Source organism: Oryx dammah, unplaced genomic scaffold, assembly GCF_014754425.2.
Source record: "Oryx dammah isolate SB20612 unplaced genomic scaffold, SCBI_Odam_1.1 HiC_scaffold_3, whole genome shotgun sequence".
In the NCBI taxonomy this organism is placed as follows: Eukaryota; Metazoa; Chordata; class Mammalia; order Artiodactyla; family Bovidae; genus Oryx; species Oryx dammah.
In genome coordinates this window covers 9,480,359-9,505,771 of record NW_024070187.1, presented here as the reverse complement: position 1 = coordinate 9,505,771, position 25,413 = coordinate 9,480,359, and the positions used below count along the sequence as shown (strand labels likewise).

The 25,413-nt window shown below is 38.0% G+C and overlaps 1 pseudogene; it reads right to left on the bottom strand.

The window, feature by feature from the left end:
* Positions 1-2,195: 2,195 nt before the first annotated feature.
* On the bottom strand, positions 2,196-19,443 carry LOC120862270 (annotated as a pseudogene).
* Between the last annotated feature and the right edge of the window lie 5,970 nt (positions 19,444-25,413).

Genomic DNA, 25,413 nt, shown 5'->3' with positions numbered 1-25,413 from the left:
TCTCCTTGCTATTCTTTGGAACTCTGCATTCACATGCTTACATCTTTCCTTTTCTCCTTTGCTTTTCGCTTCTCTTTTCACAGCTATTTGTATGGCCTCCCCAGACAGCCATTTTGCTTTTTTGCATTTCTTTTCCATGGGGACGGTCTTCATCCCTGTCTCCTGTACAATGTCACAAACCTCATTCCATAGTTCATCAGGCACTCTATCTATCAGATCTAGGCCCTTCAATCTATTTCTCACTTCCACTGTATAATCATAAGGGATTTGATTTAGGTCATACCTGAGTGGTCTAGCAGTTTTCCCTACTTTCTTCAATTTGAGTCTGAATTTGGTAATAAGGAGTTCATGATCTGAGCCCCAGTCAGCTCCTGGTCTTGTTTTTGTTGACTGTATAGAGATTCTCCATATTTGGCTGCAGAGAATATAATCAATCTGATTTTGGTGTTGACCATCTGGTGATGTCCATGTGTAGAATATTCTCTTGTTTTGTTAGGAGAGGGTGTTTGCTATGACCAGTGCATTTTCTTGGCAAAGCTCTATTAGTCTTTGCCCTGCTTCATTCCGCATTCCAAGGCCAAGTTTCCAAGGAACTTGATTAGTAGCTATTAAATTGAATTGAAATAACCATCTTTTGAAACTCAGTCATTTATCACCAACTAACTTATATGCACCTACATGATATCTGGCACTCTTTTAGATGTTTAGGCTCTAAATGTAAAAAACTATTCTAGAAAGTTCCCAGCCCAGTAGAGGAGAAAGACAACTGTGCAGTTAATTAGGTTTGGCAAGTAACATGTAGAACAGAGTTCTCAGCATTGACTTCACTTTAGAATAGCCTGAGAAGTTACAAAAGAAATCTTATGTCCAAGACCTGCTCCAAACCATTTGGGAGTGGTTTAAAGCCATAAATATTTTGATGCTCTATCAAGTAGCCTGATGGGCAGGCAAGAAAGTTGAAAGGAAAGGTGATCATAATAAAACCTAGTAGTTATTTTAACTAGGTTGTGACAGGTCATACTGATTAAATAAGTGGCGAATGAGATGACTTGAAGCTGGTCTTCAATTTTGTGAAGATAGGGTTTATTTTTCGTTCACCCTTACCCTTTGTACCAACTGAAAAGTCTGCGTGTTAACCATGTCTCCTCTTTCTTGTGTGCTCAGTGGCTCAGTCATATCCAGCTCTTTGCAACCCCATAGACTATAGATTGCAAGACTCCTCAGTCCATGGGATTTGCCAGCAAGAATACTGGAGTGGGTTGCCATTTCCTCCTCCAGGGGAGCTTCCTGACCCAGGGATCGAACACATGTTTCCTGTTTCTCTTGCATTGCAGGCAGATTCTTTACTGCTTGTGTCATCAGGAATGCCCTCTTTCTTGGCAGGACTTAAATCTCAGTTGGTAATATTTTGGCTATTGTAAGAGTTCACTGGAGACTCACCTCAACTTCTTAGTATCTCTGCTACAGCTGTAAACTAGGAAAGTGCTTCAAGGGTCAGTATGAGTCCCCATCAATGAGCTTTTCACTCCCTTTCTGTCATTAATCAGTCCTATAAATCCTTGTCTCCTTGGTATCTGCCCAGTGGCACAAAAGTATCTAGTTTACTATTACAGAAAAGAGAAAGTCTTTTTCTACTTTGTTGTCAATATTTTACAAATTATATTCCCAATAAATGAAATGAAAAAGTGAAAAGTGAAGTCTCTCAGTCATGTCTGACTCTTTGCAACCCCATGGAGCATAGCCTACCAGGCTCCTCAGTCCATGGGATTTTCCAGGCAAGAATACTGGAGTGGGTTGCCATTTCCTTCTCCAACTTCATGCATGACTTGAGCTAAAAAGAAAAATAATTCTCTTCTAGGTCCTGAAGCTTGAGAAAACGAGTTTTCCTAATCATGTGCTTCGTGTCAAATAAAATGTAAAGCTGTACAAAGACATATTTGGTTTAACAGTGGACCCCCTTTCTTTTTTTCTTTTTTAAGAATTGAGGCAATTAAACAAAGGACAACAAAATCAAAATACCTTCTTCAACAAAACAACTCCACCTGTTGCCTCTGTTCCTTTTACCACTTAGTGGGGTAAAATGTCCAGTAGAATGTAAAATGCAGCATTCTCAATGATGGGATCTAGAAACTTTTCATGATAACTTATTGCAGATTGCATTGACAGTTCACCACGACAATGGAAAACTGTTCGCTTATACAGTCCTTGAGCCCCAAAGGGAAGTCACCAGTAGAATGACCTGGATAAAAAGTTTCCAGCTGTGCTCAGCCAGCTAGCTCTGCCCTCTGGGTGGGAGCCCACCTGGGACATCGTCTTGTCCTGCTCATTCGTGGGACTCATCCTTGGGCAGGTAGTCAGGCAATTCCGTGTTCTGTTCTACTCCACAAGTGTGTCCTGGAATGGGACCAGCATCTCTTCTCCACTTTCGCTCTTCACAACTTGCTGAGCCTTCATAACCTGAGTTGATGGTATTGCTGATGCCAAAGCCTCTGCTTTAAGATCTGAACGGATTCATACCACACATCTCTGAACGGCCATTTGAGAAGTAAAGCTAATAATGCCTTTAAATTTTAACAAGTCCACTTCACACAGGTTTCTCCGGGACGTATCATCAAGACCATCTATATGCAAAACCACTGTTTTGGCATGTTTGTTTGTAGTTCCCAGAAAAAAACAGCTTTCCTTCTACATGAATTCATTTCATTGAAACTATCCCCAACTGCCATATTGGAAGATTGAAGAATGTCTTAGATCTCAGAGGCTAGCAATTTTGTTTCCCCTGGAGTTGTAGACTTCTGTATAACATTTTGCAAGCTTAACATCTTTCCCAGCTCTCCTTTCATCTTTTCTCTGTTGGCACGGCACTCTGCCAAGTATTGAAGAGCGAAAGGTCCATAAATGAAATAAGGCCGGGCAGACATCTCTGGGCCTGGACAATGGCTTGTCAGTTTAAAGGATCTGTGGCTAGGTCTCGGAGCTGGTTAACTACAGAGAGAGCCTCAGGTTCCTCATTCATCGTGGAGGATGACGAATTCACCTTCTATGCTGTACACGTGGACAAAATCTTCTTAAGTTCATTCCAGCGCTCTAGGAATCCACAGCCTGCCACAGTATTAGGGCCACATTGCATATGAGGTAGAGGGACCCAGAGTTGCATAGCAGGGTCAGCGATGACAAATGACCAAGCTTACTTCTAAAGCCTAGAAGCAAGGATGCTGGCGGGGGAAATGAAATGAAAGTCTCCCATTTTTCCTGTTTGATTATAAAGATGAATAAATATGAATGTTTATCATATAAATATTATGTGAGGTGAAGTTGCTCAGTCGTGTCCGACTCTTTGCAACCCCGTGGACTGTAACCTACTAGGCTTCTCTGTCCATGGGATTCTCCAGGCAAGAATACTGGAGTGGATTGCCATTTCCTTCTCCAGGGGATCTTCCTGACCCAGGGATCAAACCCGGGTCTCCCGCATTGAAGGCAGATGCTTTAACCTCTGAGCCACCAGGGTGTATAATATAAATATCAAATATGAATATAATTGTACTGTAGTGTGGTTTACATAGTTTGGCTTTCTGCCTTACATTACTGAGTGACGTCTCCTGAAGTATATAATTGTTTTAAGTTTTAAAATTGTATACCTTTATGGAATTTAATCTTTTAATTATACAATTAATATAGTCATATATGTATGTGTGTGTGTGTATATATATATATATATATATATACATGCATTATGTATGTATGTATTTTACCTTGGTAAATTTATTCCTCTACCAGGGAAGATTTAGGATTGAAAAACATTATTTTTTAAACTTGCTGTATTCACTTATATCTTTTTCAGTTTATTTCCTTTTCATATCCTCTTTTCCCCTTCCCTTGCCATTTTTTTTTCTTTTTAACTTTACCTTCTTTTTCTCTTTGACTTCATTTGTTTTATTGTCACTATTGACTAATTTTAATGAGTAGGGATTTTTTTTAACATTGTGAAATAAAATCTCACAATGCTATATATGCCTTAGAATTTGCTTAGATAAGTGTATACTAGTGGTTGAAAATATCATAATTTTTTTTGATATTCAGTTATCAATTGCCACTCTTTTGAATTTCTATGTGTGTGATATCAAATATACTTTCAAGAAAAATCATATTTTAATTCTATTTAGCTTTGACTGATAAAAATACAGCCTGAAATTTTATTTCTTTGACCCTGTAATCTGAACTTTAAAACAAGATATTATATAGAATAATTTTTATCTTTCCTTTAAGTTTTAAGTTTTGTAATTAATGTTGTAATTAGCTATACGACATGAATCTCTTTAAATATATTTAAAAATACACTCATTACTGTTTCCCCCTCTCCATGGGCTGTACACAAGATGATCTCTGTCATTTGCTTCTTACATATGTGGAGAAAATTGATGCCAGAATAGTTGTAAAGTTGATGAGCTATATGTATATGAGTGTCCATATATCAACTAAAAACATAGTTCACCTATTAAATGAATAAAAATATGAAAGCTAATGATATGTCTATCCTAATATTTTACTTTATTATACTGCAATGTTTGCTGATAAGTCACTTCAGTTGTGTCTGACTCTGTGCGACCCCATAGATGGTAGCCTACCAGGCTCCCCTGTCCCTGGGATTCTCCAGGCAAGAATATTGAAGTGGGTTGCCATTTCCTTCTCCAATGCATGAAAGTGAAAAGTGAAAGTGAAGTCGCTCAGTTGTGTCCGACTCTTAGCGACCCCATGGACTGCAGCCTACCAGGCTCCTCCATCCATGGGATTTTCCAGGCAAGACTGCTGGAGTGGGGTGCCATTGCCTTCTCTGACTGCAATGTTTAGGAATCAACAAAACATATTTAGAATTTTGTAAGCATACATAACCTTGAGGACACTCATGCTTGGGATACTTCCATAGCTAACACTGAATGAAAAAAATGCAGGTAACAAATATGATGGAGTTTCAGTAGTCTGGTCATTAATGTGTATCTTTCTGGGATTAGTAAATTATTTTCATTATATTCCAGATATGGGAAAGTAGAGATGTCTGAACTAATTGCTAGAAGGACATGAGAAAGCAGAGATATTGTGTATAGTAAGTAAGTTAGTGGTGAAAAACTGGTATATCTTTCCAATGATACATGTCATACATATGACTTGAGTTATTTTTATATGGCTTGTAAAGATTATTTTAAGGTATTTATTACCCATTGAGGTTTCCTTTTCAGATATTACCTAACTTGATCTATATATTAGGTATTAGATTTAGCTTCTAAATTTCTATTGCTCTTTTCCAATATAAAATACATGATAAATAAAATACACACATTTTTCTTCTAATTTTATTTTAATAGATATGTCAGATTCTGAAAACAGTTTCAGCATTGTTTCAAATAATGCAGAGATTTACAATAAGTAAACTAATTTCCATGAATATTTATGTCTGATTAATATATTCCCTTTGATATATGACTTTAAACATATATTTTATATGTATTTTGATATATCTTAATATAGTTACAATTATTATTAATATATATTAAATTGCTAGAAATTTCATGAATATGCTTATACCAATTTAAATTGTGAATGGCTTCAATAAAGAGAAAGACAGCAGATCTATGAATAAAGATAAATTTCTAAATTTCTAAATTTTCTTCCACTGAACTCCATGTTAACCAAGCTTATGTAGTTGTGCAGAAAACCCATCTTTTTGTAGAAAACTATCTCAGAAGTGTAATGAGCAATCTTATATCTTAGTTAAATCACCCAGATGTTATATTTTATTATAATATTCCCCAGGAAGTAGGAAGAACAGGTGGTTGGTTGTATGCTTGCACAGAGAGAAAGGAAAGGATGCTTTTTTTTTTTTTTTTTTTGTAAATTGTGCCCAGTTTTTTGGAAACTGGTATTTTTCCAAGAGTCACAACTCTTCCAACAAGAACATGTTTCTTTCTAAGCTGTTTAATTCCACCAAATTCTATTTTAGCCTATTTCATATCTGGGTCTCTGCCACAAACACAAACTGTTCTTGGTCACTGTGTTAAAACAATGATCCAGAAACAGTCTGTTTGTGTCAGTTTCAACTCAAAATATACTCTGTATTTCCTGCTAAACTGCCAGTCCTGTAGACTAAACTCAATGCTTAAAACTTGAAAAATGCAAGTTCTTTCTATTATATAGGTACTTTGTATTTTTCAACCTTTTTACTAGCTTCTCTTTGCATCATAAAAAAATCTGTTCAGTACCTTTAAACATTTATCCATAAAAATAGTAAAGTCTCACTTCTAAACACATATACATCTTTAAATTATTAATAGCAAATATCTTTGAAAATTTCTAAACTGTTTTAACTATGCTAAACATGTTGTTCTTGAGGTACATGAGCAAATGTTTTTATCAGAAGTAAATGTTTTAATATAGAGTTGTTTTGCATTATTGCTTAAGAAGATTTTGGAAAACAGTACTTATGTTAAGTATTTATTGTATATTATTTTTTCCTAAATTTTCTAGTTGGCTATCACATGAAAAGATAATTACTATCGACTCCAGTACTCTTGCCTGGAAAATTTCATGGATAGAGGAGCCTTGTAGGCTACAGTCCATGGGGTCACAAAGAGTTGGACACGACTGAGCGACTTCACTTCACTTCCCTTCTGTAGGCTGAGCTTGTATCTCATATATGTGCCACATTATGTAATTAATTTATTTGTTCATTCATTAGCTTCTCTAAGTAGAGTATTGTATCACCTATAAATAATGACAATATTTTCTCCCTTTTTATCTTCATGATACTGATTCATTTTTCTTGCTTTATTTCATTATCTATAGACAACGGCAACCCACTCCAGTGTTCTTGCCTGGAGAATCCCAAGGACAAGTGAGCCTGGTGGGCTGCCATCTAGGGGGTTGCACAGAGTCGGACATGACTGAAGTGACTTAGTAGTAGTAGTATAGACTATATCATTAGCAAGTATCACTAATTATCTATGTTCATTATTCTTGCAATATATAAAGATTTCCTTTCACCCTGTTTGAGTACTACATCTAGAGATTTCTTCAGTATTCTTAACCTGTAATATCAGAAAATATTTTATTATTCTATCATATTGGAGTTAAATGTAATATTCTGGTTTCAATTGTTTCCAAACAATACATAGCATAGGATTCTGATTCCATAAAAATGAGAAGCAAACAAGGTGCCCTGATGGTTATACTGCTGTCTGCCTGGAAGTGCTTTATCAATTGCAGCAGAGTCAGAGACAGCCAAGTAGAGCACTGAGTTTTGGAGAGAGTTTGAATATTGGAAAGGCTAAAGCAGCTGAAATTCATGGAGTAGTGTCATAGAAAAAGCAGTGAATAAAAATAAAGAGCTCTCTAAATCACATGTGTAGTTGCTTGCCTCTGCTGGGACTAAACATTAAATTGAAACTCCTCGAGATCTGTAAAGATATACAGAGGAACTATACGCTAAACAGTTCTACAATGTCATGAAAGGTTGTTGCTGAACGAAAAGATGCCGGGATTCTTGGCCTCCAGAGAATTCAATCCGGGGCCAGAGTTGAGGCTTGATCACTCAGAGCTTTTGTGTAATAAAGTTTTATTAAAGTATAAAGGAGATAGAGAAAGCTTCTGACATAGGCATCAGAAGGGGGCAGAAAGATTATCCCCCTGCTAGTCTTCAGCTGGATGTTATATAGTCACTAGCAGCCTGTTAATGAAAGAAAGAAATGTCTTAAAACTCAGAATGGCACTGGGCCCCTCATGTATAAGATGTATTTTGGGATAATCTTGGCACCAGATGATTCATCCTGGGCCATAAAACAAATGACTTGAATTTTGTAGAAGGGCGGATTACCATACAAATAATTTAGTTTACATAGATTAGGGGAACAATATCTGAGTATAACATACTGGTTTCTCAAGCAGGTTCTGAGTCATTAGGCAGAACCAACATGAAGACAGAGTTTGGGGTAAATGCATAGTACAGTAACATAGCTTAAGACAAACATTCCATAAGAAAAATGCATTGGTTAACTCAAGGTTTGAGAATAGTTAACTTCAGGTGAAACCAGGTGTTATTATGACAACACAGTATTTTAAGAGAAACCTTTTAAATTTGTATAGAGAAGGAAAAATTATAGCTAGTTTTGTTTCCTCCTGCCACTTAAGAGAGATAAAAATTTCTGACACTTGCAGCCTAACTCTTCCATTTGGAGACCCTCCTGGCCTTCTTGCCTGTTACCCTCTCAGTCACACAAGTTTCAAAGACATTCAAGTGTCAATGTATAAGAATAAAGATACTCCTTAACATTTAGGAATGACCTCCAGAAGGATCAGCCCAATAGTAGAAGAGCTAAACTGGCCCTAGCATAAAGGCTAATATTGATTTGCACCCACAGATATAAAATATCATAAATGTAGCACTCTAGCCTTCAGATAGCTTAATTTTCTGCCTAAGTATCCCAGGGACGGCGGAGCCTGGTGGGCTGCCATCTATGGGGTGGCACAGAATTGGACACGACTGAAGTGACTTAGCAGCAGCAGCAGCAAGTATATTTTAAAACTTCTTATAGTAAGACAAAATAATCAGAAACTCAAAATTCGGCAATGTCTATATCCAATGCTGTTACTAGATATATACTGAAATTAAGACAATGCACCCCTAAGAGAAATATTAGTCAATAGAAATACATCTTGAAAAAATAGTGATGTTCAAATCAATAATGAATAATTTTAAAAGGTTATCATAAGTTTCTATGCTCAAGTATTTAAAGAAATAACATAAAGACCTAGGATTCATATAAGATTTTTAAAGAAACATTTAAAGGTAGAAAACACAATAAATTATATTTATAAAATTTTAAATGGGCTAAACAGTGTATTAGACACTGGGAAAAATAAAAGAGAATATGAAGATACAGCCACGGAAACCATCAAAACATGAACTTTGCAGGATGATAGATTCAGTTCACCACACAACATTTCAGTACTCAATAGTCACACATGGTTTTGAGACACTGCTTTAGACAGTGCATATTATAAAACATTTCTATCACTGTAGAGTCCAATTGGAAAATGCTGAGCCACATTAAAGCACAGAGAGAAAATGTCCAAAATAATTAGATCTCCAAAGGATGATATTAAGCAGAAAAATAATAAAGATAAATAGCCCAAAATATTCTAAGTGTGATGAATACTCTAATCTACAGGTCTAAAATAGCAGCAAAATTTAAACAGGATAATTAGACATCTACAACAAGGGATATCATAACCTAAATTAGTGAAAATTAATGTAAGGGAAAATTGTAAAAACATTCAAACTTAAATGAGAGAGAGAGAACAATTCATTTGCTATCAAAAGAACAGTCACAATCTTCTCATCAAAAATAGTGTTAGCCAGAACACAATGGAATGATATATTTAACAACTTATTTTATAAGCTGATGAAATAAGTCAGGGGAGGGGAAGAACGTAAAAACTTAAAATTCTACACCTAGGAAAATTTTTGCAGTAATAAAGAAAAAATAAAATCAGACAAACAACAGTGGAGAGAATTTTTTGCCAGCAGACAAATACTATATAAGAAATTAAAAATGTTTTCAGGCAAAATATAAACAGCAATATATGAAGCAAAGTTAAAAAACAAAATCACCAGAAGTAATAGGTATGTGGTAAATATAAAGCCTTTACTTTCCCTTTATAAAATTATTTTATGAAATGATGGCATTAAACAGATAACCATCATCTTAAGTTATATTTATGTTGACAAATCCTATAACAGAGATAACATGAGTTTATTTGACTTTTTAAAACTTAGGTAGAATTAAAGTTCTTTCCCTGAATTATATTTAATACTGATAGCTCTAAAGGCATATCTGTTTTAATTAAAACAATAAACTTAAGCTACCTTTTATTTACTAAATGTTATGCTAGATCAGGGGAAATTGAAAAAACATTTGGTTTAGTTTCCATATTTCTGAGAATAGACTTGATTTGTTTGTCTTTAAGCTATTTAAGTAGAGCTCATGAACAAATTGTCAGGGGAGTGTGTAATTTCCTGAGTTCTGTCTCACCACAGCAAAAATTTGAAGCGACAGACAGACCAGTGTTATAGCTTGGTTACAGCTCAGTTTAAATGGCAGACCCATGCTGCAGCTCGGTTACAGCTCAGTTTAAACTGTGGACCAGTGTTACACCAAAAGAAGTGCAGAAAAAAGAAGAGAGAGGCTCAATTTTGGCTCCTCTTTTTATATGATTTTTCTCCTCCCTCTGAGCCAATCCTAGGTAAATTAGGCTAGCCAGGAGGGCTGTTTGCTTCACCTGAGGTTCTCACTCTGGTCCTCGGATCTTCCTTGTTCAATTTTCACAGGCTTTTTCCTTTCTTTGTCTTTTAACCACTGCTATTTTGGACTCCTTTTTCCTATTCTAACTATCTAACAAAATGAACTTAGGTAATTCCATCCAGAGGTAGAAAAACGTCACACATCTGTAACATACATACATAGATATACATATAGACAGAAACAAGACATATAGCTTTTAAGATTTTAGCCAAGAGATCGAGTGCTTGTTGCATGCTAACTCACTTCATCCTCTCCTACTCTTTATGACCCTATGGCCTATAGCCCATCAGGCTCCTCTGTCCATGGGATTCTCCAGGTAAGAATACTGAAGTTGGTTGCCCTGTTCTCCCCCTGGAGATCTTCCCTTCTCAGGGATTAGACTCATCTCTTACATTTCCTGTCTTGGAGATGAGTGTGATAACGCAAAACTCACTAGTTTTTATGAGAAAGGTTGCATCCAACTTGTTTCTGGCAGATGGAATAAGTTTAGTTTACCTGCTCAAATGGCTAGAGCTTTTTACTTACATATGTGAAGCAAACTTTTAAGATCTTTCATAGATCTTAAGAAAACTTTTAAGATCTTTCATCTTTCTTGTTTTCAAAATAACCTCTCTCTCTCTCTCTTTTTTTTTTTTTTACTTGTTTCCTTATGATAAGAATTTGAATCAGTTCTAATGAGATGGATGAAACTGGAGCCAATTATATAGAGTGAAGTAAGCCAGAAAGAAAAACACCAATATAGTATACTGACACATATATACGGAATATAGAAAGATGGTAATGATGACCCTTTATGCAAGACAGCAAAAGAGACACAAATGTATAGAACGGACTTTTGGACTCTGAGGGAGAGGGTGAGATGATTTGGGAGAATGGCATTGAAACATGTATACTATCATGTAAGAAACGAAGTGCCAGTCTATGTTCGATACAGGATACAGGATGCTTGGGGCTGGTGCATGGGGATGATCCAGAGAGATGATATGGGGTGGGAGATGGGAGGGGGATTCAGGATTGGGAGCTCGTATACACCCGTGGTGGATTCATGTCAATGTATGGCAAAACCAATACAGTATTGTAAAGTAAAATAAAGTAAAAATAAAGTTAAAAAAAAGAAAAATATGTTTTGAAAAGCAAAATAAAGATGTAAAAAAATGAAAAAAAATCGCCTTGGTTTCTAGAGACTACCAGGTAGAATGCGTAGACCTAAAACAAATAGACTGCCAGATATTTTTCCAATCAAGATGGATTCAAGATCAATAGAGAATAGTAATTTGGTATCTGTTAGCATGGCAATGAAATTTCTGGATGGCAAGGAAGATGAACACTTTTATAGCTGAAAAGGAAGTTTGGAGGACTATAGTAAATAGAGGCCAATAGCTTTTCATTGGCTGACTTGTTTCCAGGAAAGGAGTCTTTTCCCTGTTGAACTCTGCTGTCTTCATGGGAAGAGAACTCCTCTTCTGCCTGACTAATTTAGGTTTCTGTTCATTAACTTTTTTTATAAGAAAAATGAAAGGAACAGAGAAAAAGTGCAAGTTTCAAAAAGCTTCACCTTTTTTTCCCTAAGTCCAGATATTTTATAGTATCTGTAAGCCTTTTGGAGAAGGCAATGGCAGCCCACTCCAGTACTCTTGCCTAGAAAAATCCCATGGACATAGGAGACTGATAGGTTGAAGTCCATGGGGTCACAAAGAGTTGGACAGGACTGAGCGACTTCACTTTCACTTTTCCCTTTCATGCATTGGAGAAGGAAATGGCAACCCACTCCAGTGTTCTTGCCTGGAGAATCTCACGGACGGAGGAGCCTGCCATCTATGAGGTTGCACAAAGTCGGACATGACTGAAGCGAATTCACAGCAGCAGCAGGGGAGGGTTTGGAATTTGTAAAAACGATAGGTGGCTTTTGAATTGTTTCTGGAGCCACATTTCAATTCTTGTAAAGACTCAATTTGTAAAATAAAAGTAGTTGTTTTTAATTATTTGAAGAAGTTGGCTGCAACATGAACCACAGAGGTTCACGTACTCATCCAGCTACATTATCCATAGTCTGTTTCTTTATATAAGGCAGAAAATCTTCAACTATGATGAAATTTAACATATTACCATGTTCTAGATTTAGAGTTCTGTATCTTTTGGAAAAGATACAGTTCTGTATCTTTGGAATATTTTAGTAAATGCTTCCACAGAGTTTTCAGGAAAAATGTGTGTGTGTGTGTTTTTCCTTTTTGGATACATACTTTGATTTTAGCTTAGGGGAGAAGGGCTGAAACAATGTTTCTTTATGACCCTGAATTATCCTCTTCAGCTTTGCCAACTTTTCATCATCAGTTCAGTTCAGTCGCTCAGTCATGTCCAACTCTTTGCAACCCCATGTATCCCAGCACGCCAGGCCTCCCTGTCCATCACCATTTCCCGGAGTTCACTCAAACTCACATCCATCGAGTCGGTGATGCCATCCAGCCATCTCATCCATCATTGTCGACTTTTCCTCCTGCCCCCAATCCCTCCCAGCATCAGAGTCTTTTCCAATGAGTCAACTTTTCGCATGAGGTGGCCAAAGTACTGGAATTTCAGCTTTAGCATCAGTCCTTCCAAAGAACACCCAGGGCTGATCTTCAGAATGAACTGGTTGGAACTCCTTGCAGTCCAAGGGACTCTCAAGAGTCTTCTCCAACACCACAGTTCAAAAGCATCAATTCTTCAGTGCTCAGCTTTCTTCACAGTCCAACTCTCACATCCATACATGACCACTGGAAAAACCATAGCCTTGACTACACGGACCTTTGTTGGCAAAGTAATATCTCTGCTTTTCAATATGCTATCTAGGTTGGTCATAACTTTCCTTCCGAGGAGTAAGTGTCTTTTAATTTCATGGTTGCAATCACCATCTGTAATGATTTTGGAGCCCCTCAAAATAAAGTCTGACACTGTTTCCTGATCTATTTGCCATGAAGTGATGGGACCAGATGCCATGATCTTCGTTTTCTGAATGTTGAGCTTTAAGCGAACTTTTTCACTCTCCACTTTCATTTTCATCAAGAGACTTTTTATTTCCTCTCACTTTTTGCCATAAGGGTGGTGTCATCTGCCTATCTGAGGTTATTGATATTTCTCCCAGCAATCTTTATTCCAGCTTGTGCTTCCTCCAGTCCAGCGTTTCTCATGATGTACTCTGCATATAAGTTAAATAAGCAGGGTGACAATCATAGAGCTACTTAAATTATTTTTTAAATACAAATAAAGTTTTTATTATTGCATACTGTCAGGTTTCAGCCAAAACAATAAGTAAATAAACCTAGCAGTATTGAACTACCTCATGAATGCAGGAAACTGAAAGTCGCTTAATGGTGTCCAACTCTTTGAACCCCAAGGACTATACAGTCCATGAAATTGTGCAGGCCAGAATACTGGAGTGGGTAGCCTTTCCCTTCTCCATGAGATCTTCCCAACCCAGGAATTGAACCCAGGTTTCCCACATTACAGGCAGATTCTTTACCAGCTGAGCCAAAGGGGAGCTCAAGAATATTGGAGTGGGTAGCCTATCCATTATCCAGGGGATCTTCCCAACCCAGAAATCAAATTGGTATATCCTGCATTGCAGACAGATTCTTTACCAACTGAGTTATCAGGAAAGTCCATGAGTGTGAGGGTCATCCCTGAAAAGCGTACAAAAATTACTGCTCCCACACAACCCAGAGCCACTCCGAAAAATAGCCCCTCAAAAGAAAGACTTAGTTCTCCTGAGAGCTGTCAATAGTAAAACAATCTCTTTAATAAGTGGTGCTGGGAAAACTGGTCAACCACTTGTAAAAGAATGAAACTTGATCACTTTCTAACACCACACACAAGAATAAACTCAATATGGGTTAAAGATCTAAACGTAAGACCAGAAACTATAAAACTCTTAGAGGAGAATATAGGCAAAACACTCTCCGACATAAATCACAGCAGGATCCTCTATGATCCACCTCCCAGAATACTGGAAATAGAAGCAAAAACAAACAAATGGGATCTAATTAAAATTAAAAGCTTCTGCACAACAAAGGAAACTATAAGTAAGGTGAAAAGACCGCCTTCTGAATGGGAGAAAACAATAGCAAATGAAGCAAGTGACAAAAAACTAATCTCAAAAATATACAAGCAGCTTATGCAGCTCAACTCCAGAAAAATAAACGACCCAATCAAAAAATGGGCCAAAGGACTAAATAGGCATTTCTCCAAAGAAGATATACGGATGGCTAACAAACACAGGAAAAGATGCTCAACATCACTCATTATCAGAGAAATGCAAATCAAGACCACAATGAGGTACCATTTCACACCAGTCAGAATGGCTGCAATCCAAAAGTCTACAAGCAATAAATGCTGGAGAGGGTGTGGAGAAAAGGGAACCCTCTTACACTGTTGGTGGGAATGCAAACTGGTACAGCCACTATGAAGAACAGTGTGGAGATTCCTTTAAAAATTGCAATAGAACTGCCTTATGACCCAATCCCACTGCTGGGCATACACACCAAGGAAACCAGAATTGAAAGAGACACATGTACCCCAATGTTCATTGCAGCACTGTTTATAATAGCCAGGACATGGAAACAACCTAGATGTCCATCCGCAGATGAATGGATAAGAAAGCTGTGGTACATATACACAATGGAGTATTACTCAGTCATTAAAAAGAATACATTTGAATCAGTTCTAATGAGATGGATGAAACTGGAGCCAATTATACAGAGTGATGTAAGCCAGAAAGAAAAACACCAATACAGTATACTGACACATATATATGGAATTTAGAAAGATGGTAATGATAACCTTGTATGTGAGACAGCAAAAGAGACACAGATGTATAGAACGGACGTTTGGACTCTGAGGGAGAGGGAGAGGGTGAGATGATTTGGGAGAATGGCATTGAAACATGTATACTAGCATGTAAGAAACGAAGCGCCAGTCTATGTTCGGTACAAGATACAGGATGCTTGGGGCTGGTGCATGGGGATGATCCAGAGAGATGATATGGGGTGGGAGGTGGGAGGAGGATTCAGGATTGGGAGCTCGTATACACCCGTGGCGAATTCATGTCAATGTATGGCAAAACCAATACAGTATTGGAAAGTAAAATAAAGTAAAAATAAAATTAAAAAAAATAAAAAATTAAAATTAACAACAACAACAAAAAAAAACCCACAATAGCAGCAAATGATGTTTACATCACATTTCTACCTGGCTGTATTTTTCAAGCCCTCAACCTTAAGTTTGCCAAGAAAGTTCTCAGGGCACAAATGAGACAAACAAGAAGATAATAACAATGTCTGGAGAGAAGGAAGATTAATGACCAGTGGGTACCGAAAGGGAAGTTCTCAAGTCACAATTCAAGGATCTAATTCTGTGTTTTGTTTTGTTTTTCTGACAAATCGAATTTAGAAATGAAGGGAAAAAGTGACATTTTAACTTCCTGTCTCGACCAGACACCATAGAAAGAAATCAGGGAGGGCTGACTTTAGAGAATATTCTCACTTCTACCAGTTTTCCCAGGATTCTGAATGCAGAGAGAGTGGAATGTCCTAATGGGTCTCCTGGTCACCAGAAGCTACAGAGGAGGAAGAATAATTTTCTCTCTACTTTTTATGGTGAGTTCTCAGTTAAGACCCCTTTTTCCTTAGGGCATATCCTAAATGGATAAGCCTAAATTAAAAATTCTCAGTGTGTCTACTGTAATTCAAGATTATCTTTGGTAGGACTAGCCTGCTTGTTCAGTCTTAAAATTGTATTCACCCATCACCTCACATTGGACCTTGTCCAGTTTAAGTGGGACTTAGTCCAACCCTGAACCAAGTCTGTTTCTAACTGAGACTTAGTCTGACTCCAGTGGTTTCCAGACTCCATCTGGGAAAAAAAAAAAAAAGTCTGAAAGTTTACAATGTAAAAACTGTGGAGCTGGGACCAAGAGTGGCTGACCTGTTACCCTTAAAGGCAGGGAGAAAGCAGAGAGCTCAAGGGGCCCAACTCATACCTACATCTGGCTGCTCATTACTTCTCCAGGAAATGGCAACCCACTCCAGTGTTCTTGTGCCTGGAGAATCCCATGAACAGGGAAGCCCGGTGGGCTGCCATCTATGGGGTCGCACAGAGTCAGACATGACTGATGTGACTTAGCAGTAGCAGCAGCAGCATTGCTTCTCCACGGTGTGGCCATTTCCTTTGGTTTCCTCTTTTAACTCCTTAACTGTTGAATGATTATCTGAGGCATATTAAAAATTTTAAGAATTTATTAGAGCAAAAATCGATTCAAATCCTGCAGCATCCAATGAGGTATATAGAAAGGAGCTCTGAGGAGCTGTACAAAATGAGATTTTTATAGCCAGAGGGAGTAAGCAGAAGGAAATTATATTAGGCAAAATGTGTTGGTTATTTCAAGGTTACTTTCCTTTAGGGGATGGCAATGGCCACTCCAGTACTCTTGCCTGGAAAGTCCCATGGATGGAGGAGCCTGGTAGGCTGCAGTCTATGGGGTCGCGAAGAGTCAGGCATAACTGAGTGACTTCACTTTCACTTTTCACTTTCATGCATTGGAGAAGGAAATGGCAACCCACTCCAGTGTTCTTGCCTGGAGAATCCCAGGGATGGGGGAGCCTCGTAGGCTGCCGTCTATGGGGTTGCACAGACTCCGACACGACTGAAGGGACTTAGCAGCAGTAGCAGGAGGTCTGTCCAGAGAAGGCAATGGCACCCCATTCCAGTATTCTTGCCTGGAAAATCCCATGGAAGGAGGAGCCTGATGGGCTACAGTCCATGGGGTCACTACCAGTCGGACACAACTAAGCGACTTCGCTTTCACTTTTCACTTTCATGCATTGGAGAAGGAAATGGCAACCCACTCCAGTGTTCTTGCCTGGAGAATCCCAGGGACAGTGGAGCCTGGTGGGCTGCCTGCTATGGGGTCGGACATAACTGAAGTGACTTAGCAGCAGCAGCAGCAGGGGGTCTATCAAGCTGATTACCTAACCTCTGCTGATCAGGTGATTTCTGATTGATTGGTTTAAAATGTCATTTCTGGGAGAGCCAAAACTATGATTAATTAAATATCAATTTGGTGATGCAGAGTTTAGGAAGACCATATTGGAGATGTTTTCTTATTTTTTTAGCAGGTTTAGCATTAATAAATAATCATAGGTTCAGATAAAATGTTAATAACTGTTTCTAGATTATTCAATTAACAGTAAGGAATTGGAAAGTATGATAATGACAACATTTCATTTTCATCTCCATAAATGTCATCCTATCTTTGAAAGTCTTCAATTTTAATGTGGATATAAATCTATACAATTATGACAATCCAAAAAATAAAATATAATTTTAATACATATGATTGTGATTAACCTATTCAAGTATTTTAATTATTTCAGAAAGACATATTTTCACTTTTTTCATCAAGAGCAGAAAGATGCATTAATATTTCTCACTTCATGTCAAATAATACTTGATATATCACTTTCTCCTTTAATTTAATATATACTTAAATTTTTCTATTTCCTGTTCCCATCCTGTCCCACCTACTACCCTAGGCAGCAGTGATTCTAATGTATTTGATAGCTATAGCTACACTTTTGATTGTGTATGTTTTATTCAAATGTGTGTAGTTATTCTCTGTATTTGTTGTTGTTCAGTCACTAAGTCATGTCCGACTCTTTGCGACCCCATGGACTGCAGCACACCAGGCTTCCCTGTCCTTCAGCATCTCCTGGAGCTCACTCACACTCATCTCCATTGAGTTGGTGATGCCATCCAACCGTCTCATTGTCTGCCGTCCCCTTCTCCTCCTGCCTTCAATCTTTCCAAGCATCAGAGTCTTTTTTAATCAGTCAGTTCTTCACATCAGGTAGCCAAAGTATTGGAGTTTCAGCTTCAGCATCAATCCTTCCAATGAATATTCAGGACTGATTTCCTTTCAGATTGACTGGTTGGAACTCCTTGCAGTCCAAGGGACTCTCAAGTGTCTTCTCCAACAATACAGTTTGAAAGCATCAATTCTTTGGTGCTCAGCCTTCTTTATGGTCCAACTCTCACATCCATACATGACTATTGGAAAAACCATAGCTTTGACTGTATGGACCTTTGTCAGCAAAGTAATGTCTCTGCTTTTTAAATATACTGTCTACATTTGTCATAGTATTTATTTCAAGGAGCACGAGGTTCCTTGAGGTTATGGTGAGCACTCTAGAATCTGTAATTCAGCTATAAATGGAATTGTGACATGATTTCATTTTTTAAAGTTTTTCTCCTCTCAGTTTTATGTCCATCTATGCAATTTGATGTCCATTACTTCATTTTGCAAATCATATTTTACAGCATTGATTTTAAAAAATATATTCATGATAATTGTTAAAGATGGTAAGGCAGACTTTATTCAAGGTAGGTTATTGTCATAGGTATAGGGAACTCTGCACTGGATCTTACAGTGGAGGAGAAAGATTTTTACCTGACTCCAAATACCAGGAATTTGGAAATTTATAGTCAAGAGTCTATGAGTGAGGGTGAGGTGGATGGAAAATTACTAAGAAGAACAGTCAGGAGTAAAAGGATGTTGTGGTTAAACTGACTATAGTCTGCTAAAAGTAGACTATAACTTCGAGATGGGGAAGGATAAAGAACTTAGTTCAATATTGAAGGTGATCGGATATGGAGAAGGAGGGATTCTAGGTAAACTGACAGCATTATTCTTTCGAAAAATTGAACAACACAGAGATGAACACGGAAGTCCAAAGTTGAAGCCTTGTTGGAAAGGAACTCAGAGGAGCATGAGTAGAATTTGATTAAGGACAGAATCTGTCAGCATTCAAACATAGAGATGGCTCCTAATTCATGTACTAGTACAATTCATATTATGTTTGGACACCTTGATGACCTCTTTGAAAATAAATAAAGGAAAACTACATTTTAAAATAGAGTCAGATAGCCCTGAAGCAAATACCACTCAAGTACATACCGCTTTTGCAGCCTGCAGATAGAAGGAAGATAAGAATATTGCTTTTCTTCTGGCCTGCGGGAGTACATTGATCACTTGGGAATTTGATCCTGTTCTTTTAGCCATGGCCTACAGTCAATGAGAAACCTTCACAAACTCAAACTCTTATTCTCCCCCAGTGAACTTTTGTTCAAATTGACCCTCCCTAGTTTTTGTCTTAGTCAGTTCAGTTCAGTTGCACAGTCGTGTCCGACTCTTTGCAACCCCATGAATTGCAGCACGCCAGGCCTCCCTGTCCATCACCAACTTCCAGAGTTCACTCAAACTCATGTCCATCGAGTCGGTGATGCCATCCAGCCATCTCATCCTCTGTTGTCCCCTTCTCCTCCTGCCTTCACTCTTTCCAAGCATCAGAGTCTTTTCCAAAGAGTCAACTCTTCACGTGAGGTGGCCAAAGTATTGGAGTTTCAGCTTTAGCATCAATCCTTCCAAAGAACACCCAGGACTGATAGACTTAATAAAAGCAAGCTCCCCCCACCTTTGTTCTCTAGACTTGCCTATGTTTCACCAGAGCTTGCCTATCCCAAACTGCAGGTTTCTGCTATTTCCAAATAAACCCATGTTACTGGTAAGACAACTATTTTATAAATGAGCTTGACACCTCCAACTTTAACACAAACAATACTATGATGTGCATTCATTGTTAGCTTTTTAATATCTCTATTAATATTATTTTGAAAGCACACATAAAGTTTTTGAACCAGAGGAGATTAATGTTTAGGCTTCCCTGGTGGCTCAGCAGTAAAAAATCCTCCTGCATTGCAGTTAGATCCCTGGGTCAGGAATATCCCCTGGAGAAGGAAATGGTAACCACTCTAGTATTCTTGTCTGGGAAATCCAATGGACAGAGAGCCTGGTGGGCTACAGTCTATCTGGTCGCAAAGAGTCAGACATGACTTTGCAACTAAACAAGAATAAGAAGATTATTATTTATGACAAATAATAGACAGTTGGTATCCCTGTGTTACCAAAAGTGAGGTCTGGCTGTTTATTGCCCAGAAGCCAATAAAGAGGCCAGGCTGGTGGAGAGGATGCTATCATCTGGTGGGAGAGGTAGAGGAAGGCAGAAGTCTGTTCAAAGATCTACCCTCCCCACTGGCAGTCAGGGGACAAGAGCTTTTGTAGACAGATGGAGGGGCCTACATGCAGAAATAGACCGTCAGCTCTGACAGACATCTTGAAATTGGTCATTGGTGATCTGATCAGTGTCATCTTGATTGTTGTTGATTGTTTTCAGTAAAATTGATCTTCAGTTTCAGGGTCAGTTTATTTCCATTTCTTTAAGGCCATTTCTTGGAATTGTGGCAGCTTATGTCTTGGGCACAGTCTGGCCATTATGTAGTTAATGTCTTCCACATGGTGGAGGTTTCAGTATCTACAGCACAGCTCAGAATCTTATTTATACCCCTTGAGGAGGAACTAAAGGTTCTTGACTATACTTAAAGTTGACATTATTATCATTTGATCTCCTTGACTGTTTTCCTTTGTTCTACATGTTCTCATTTCTCTTATTTAACTTATTACTTATTAAGTTTTTCACAGACCAAAGACAGGCAGAGGACATGCAGGTGGGGAGTGGGCAAGGACCATAGGGTCCTGCTCTATTGCACCTGCACCCCAATATTTAGCATGGGGCAGCACAATGAAAGCTAAATCTCACCCAACACATATGATGTCAGCAGTTTAGGCAAAGAACCCACAAATATCTTTTTTTTTTTTTTGGCTTACCTGGAGCAAAGAAGCAGCTGTCAGCAGTCACCTTCTGAGATAATCTTCTTGGCAAAATAGCAGGTTATCCTGGGTTCTTATTCTCACACTTTGGTATGTAGATAAATTTCTAAATGGGAGAGATTCAACTTCTCCAGATTTACAACCCAGATGTTCATCCCTTTTGAAATGTAAATCCCTACTAAAATAACTTCTGAATCCCTGCAGAGTTTTTGTTACTCAACCATCTTTTGTGATAACCAAGGTCTATAGTTATAACTGTTTTTACCACAGAGGAGAAGTGCAATTAGATATATTATTAGAGAGACAAATGGCTACAGATAACTCTCTTCTTAGGTGAAATGCAAAGTGTTTCTGGGAAGTAAAAACAGACCTTCTCTGTCTTCATAGTATATCATTTCCTATATCTCAGGAGGCTGAGACTTTATAACTACACTGAGAAGTTCTGGGAAGTTTTGTTTTTCCAAATTCTTGTGTACAGAATCTCACTGATAGTGTGGAAAATTCCTCTGAGCTATAATATATTCAGAAACTGGGTTAATGGAAATTAAATTGGGTTTCTAAGACTGCAGCACCAGTCTACAATTTTTCTCCACTCTAAATGCATGGAAACTCTTAGCATTAGCCACCTTTTTAAAGTGAACCAATCTAATGTCAAACATTAGATTAGTCATTACTTTTGTAATTTGCATCTCTCCTACAAATTTAAGCATCTCTTCATATGCTTGTTAATCTTTTGACATTACTTTTTATATTTTTCTCTCTACTATTTTGGGGATTCATAACCTATTTGTTATTTCTTGGCAAACTTCTGTGTGCTATATCCAAAGTAGTTTTCACAGTTTTCCTGTTTTTATTTATTTATTTAATTTAAATATGCTTGTGCTTTGGAGTTCTTCCTTAAGACATTGTTATCCACAAAAAAGTTGGCCCTGACAGCATTCTCATATCTTATATCTAATTAACTTTATAGTTTTTCTGTAGAGATTTTTACATAACTCATCTCTAGTATATGGGTCCTGGAGAAGGCAATGGCAACCCACTCCAATACTATTGCCTGGAAAATTCCATGGAAGGAGGAGCCTGGTAGGCTGCAGTCCATGGGGTCACTAAGAGTCAGGCACGACTGAGCGACTTCACTTTCACTTTTCACTTCCATGCATTGGAGAAGGAAATGGCAACCCACTCCAATATTCTTGCCTGGAGAATCCCAGGGACAGAGGAGCCTAGTGGGCTGCCATCTATGGGGCTGCACAGAGTTGGGCATGGCTGAAGCGACTTAGCAGCAGCAGCAGCAGCAGTATATGGGTCCATGTCAAGATTGTTTTATTTTTCTTGTAATTTCAAAATGTAAAAACAGCTTGTAAAATTTGTATTTTCTGCTCAAAAATGTGAACTCCTCAATATTATACATTCTACTATCTAGGCCTCTGCCATTACAATTTAAACAACGCTCAAGAATACACAGAAGAACTATACAAAAAAGATCTGCGTGACCCAGATAATCACAATGGTATGCTTACTCACCTAGAGCCAGACATCCTGGAATGTGAAATCAAGTGGGCCTTAGGAAGTATCATTATGAACAAAGATAGTAGAGGCAATGGAATTCCAGTTTAGCTATTTCACATCCTGGAAGATGATGCTGTGAAAGTGCTACACTCAATATGCCAGCAAATTTGGAAAACTCAGCAATGGCCACAGGACTAGAAAAGGTCAGTTTTCATTCCAATCCCAAAGAAAGGCAATACCAAAGAATGCTCAAACTACTGCACAATTGCACTCATCTCACATGCTAGTAAAGTAATGCTCAAAATTCTCCAAGTTAGGCTTCAGTAATATGTGAACCATGAACTTCCAGATGTTCAAGCTGGTTTTAGAAAAGGTAGAAGAGCCAGAGATCAAATTGCTAACATTCACTAGATCATCGAAAAAGAAAAAGAGTTTCAGAAGAACATCTATTTCTGCTTTATTGATTATGCCAAAGCCTTTGACTGTGTGGATCACAATGAACTGTGGAAAATTCTGAGAGAGATGGGAATACCAGACCACCTGACCTGCCTCTTGAGAAACTGGTATGCAGGTCAGGAAGCAACAGTTAGAACTGGACATGGCACAATAGACTGGTTCCAAATATGGAAAGGAGTATGTCAAGGCTGTATATTGTTACCCTGCTTATTTAACTTATATACAGAGTATATTGAAACACTAGGCTGGATGAAGCACAAGCTGGAATCAAGATTGCTGGGAGAAATATCAATAACCTCAGATATTCACGTGACACCCCCTATGGCAGAAAGTGAAGAAGAGCTAAAGAGCCTCTTGATGAAAGTGAAAAAAGAGAGTGGAAAAGTTGGCTTAAAGCTCAACATTCAGGAAACTAAGATCATGGCATCCGGTCCCATCACTTCATGCAAATAGATGGGAAACAGTAGAAACAGTGGCTGACTTTATTTTTTTAGGCTCCAAAATCACTGCAGATGGTGATTACAGCCATGAAATTAAAAGACGCTTACTCCTTGGAAGGAAAGTTGTGACCAACCTAGACAGCATATTAAAAAGGAGAGACATTACTCTGCCAACAAAGGTCCATCTAGTCAAGGCTATGGTTTTTCCATTTGTCATGTATTGTTGTGACAGTTGGACTATAAAGAAAGCTGAGCACAGAAGAATTGATGATTTGAATTATGGTGTTGAGGAAGACTCTTGAGAGTCCCTTGGACTGCAAGGAGATCCACCCAGTCCATCCTAAAGGAAATCAGTCCTGGATGTTCATTGGAAGGACTGATGTTGAAGCTTAAATTCCAAATATTTTGGCCACCTGATGTGAAGAGCTGATCATTTGAAAAGACTCTGATGCTAGGAAAGATTGAAGGCAGGAGGGGAAGGGGATGATAGAGGATGAGAAGGTTGGATGGCATCACCGACTCAATGGACATGAGTTTGAGTGAACTCTGGGAGTTGGTGGTGGACAGGGAGGCCTGGCATGCTGCAATTCATGGGGTCTCAAAGAGTTGGACATGACTGAGCGACTGAACAGAACCCAAATCTAAACTGATGTCACTATTTAGTGTGGATGTACATGAGCGTATATATATATATATATATGTATGTATGTATGTATATATATAATTTCATATATAGTCTTTTGAGATATATGCATAATTTATATTATGTATAATTTTTTTTCATGATCACAACCTCTGTCAAGCTAGCCCAAGACACAATAATCTCTCATTTATGCAACTGCAATGGTCTTACTCTTGGTTTCACTGATTTTTACACCTAACCCTCTAAATTTCACTCATCAATCAGATTGTATATTCAAACCATCCTTAATAAAATCTAAAGACTTCAGCTGGGCCTACCAATAAATATAAAAAATGCTCTGCTTTTTGGCTAATGTTTCTTCTTTTTATTTTCTAATCACTAATCTTCAAATACACTTTCCAAGACCATAGATCCTTTGTCCCTCAAATCTTCACACACACTCCAGCCTCAGGGGTTCAGTATTTGCTGTTATCTCTTATTGTGTGGATCACAACAAACTGTGGAAAATTGTGAAAGAGATGGGAATACCAGACCACCTGACCTGCCTCCTGAGAATCTGTATGGATGTCAAGAAGCAACAGTTAGATCTGGACATGGAACAAGAGACTGGTTCCAAACTGGGATAGGAGTATGTCAAGGCTGTATATTTTCACCCTGCTTATTAACTTATATGAAGAGTGCATCATGTGAAATGCTGGATTGGATGAAGCACAAGCTGGAATTGAGATTGCCAGGAGAAATATCAATAACCTTAGATATGAAGATGATAGCACCCTTATGGCAGAAAGCAAAGAAGAACCGAAGAGCTTCTTGATGAAGGTGAAAGAGCAGAGTAAAAAAAGTTGGCTTACAACTCAACATTCAGAAAACTAAGATCATGGGATCTGGTCCCATTATTTCATGGCAAATAGATGGGGAAACAGTGAAAGACTTTATCTTTTTGGCTCCAAAATCACTGCAGATGGAAACTGCAGCCATGGAATAATGATGCTTGCTCCTTTGAAGAAAAGCTATGACCAACCAAATAGCATATCAAAAAGCAGAGACATCACTTTGCCAAAAACGATCCATCATGTCAAAGTTTTGGTTTTTCCAGTAGTCATGTATGGATGTGAGAGTTTGACCATAAAGAAAGCTGAGTTCCAAAGAATTGATGCTTTTGAGCTATAGTGTTGGAGAAGACTTTTGAGATTCCCTTGGACATCAAGGAGATCCAACCAGTCTGTCATAAAGGAAATCAGTCCTGAATATTCATTG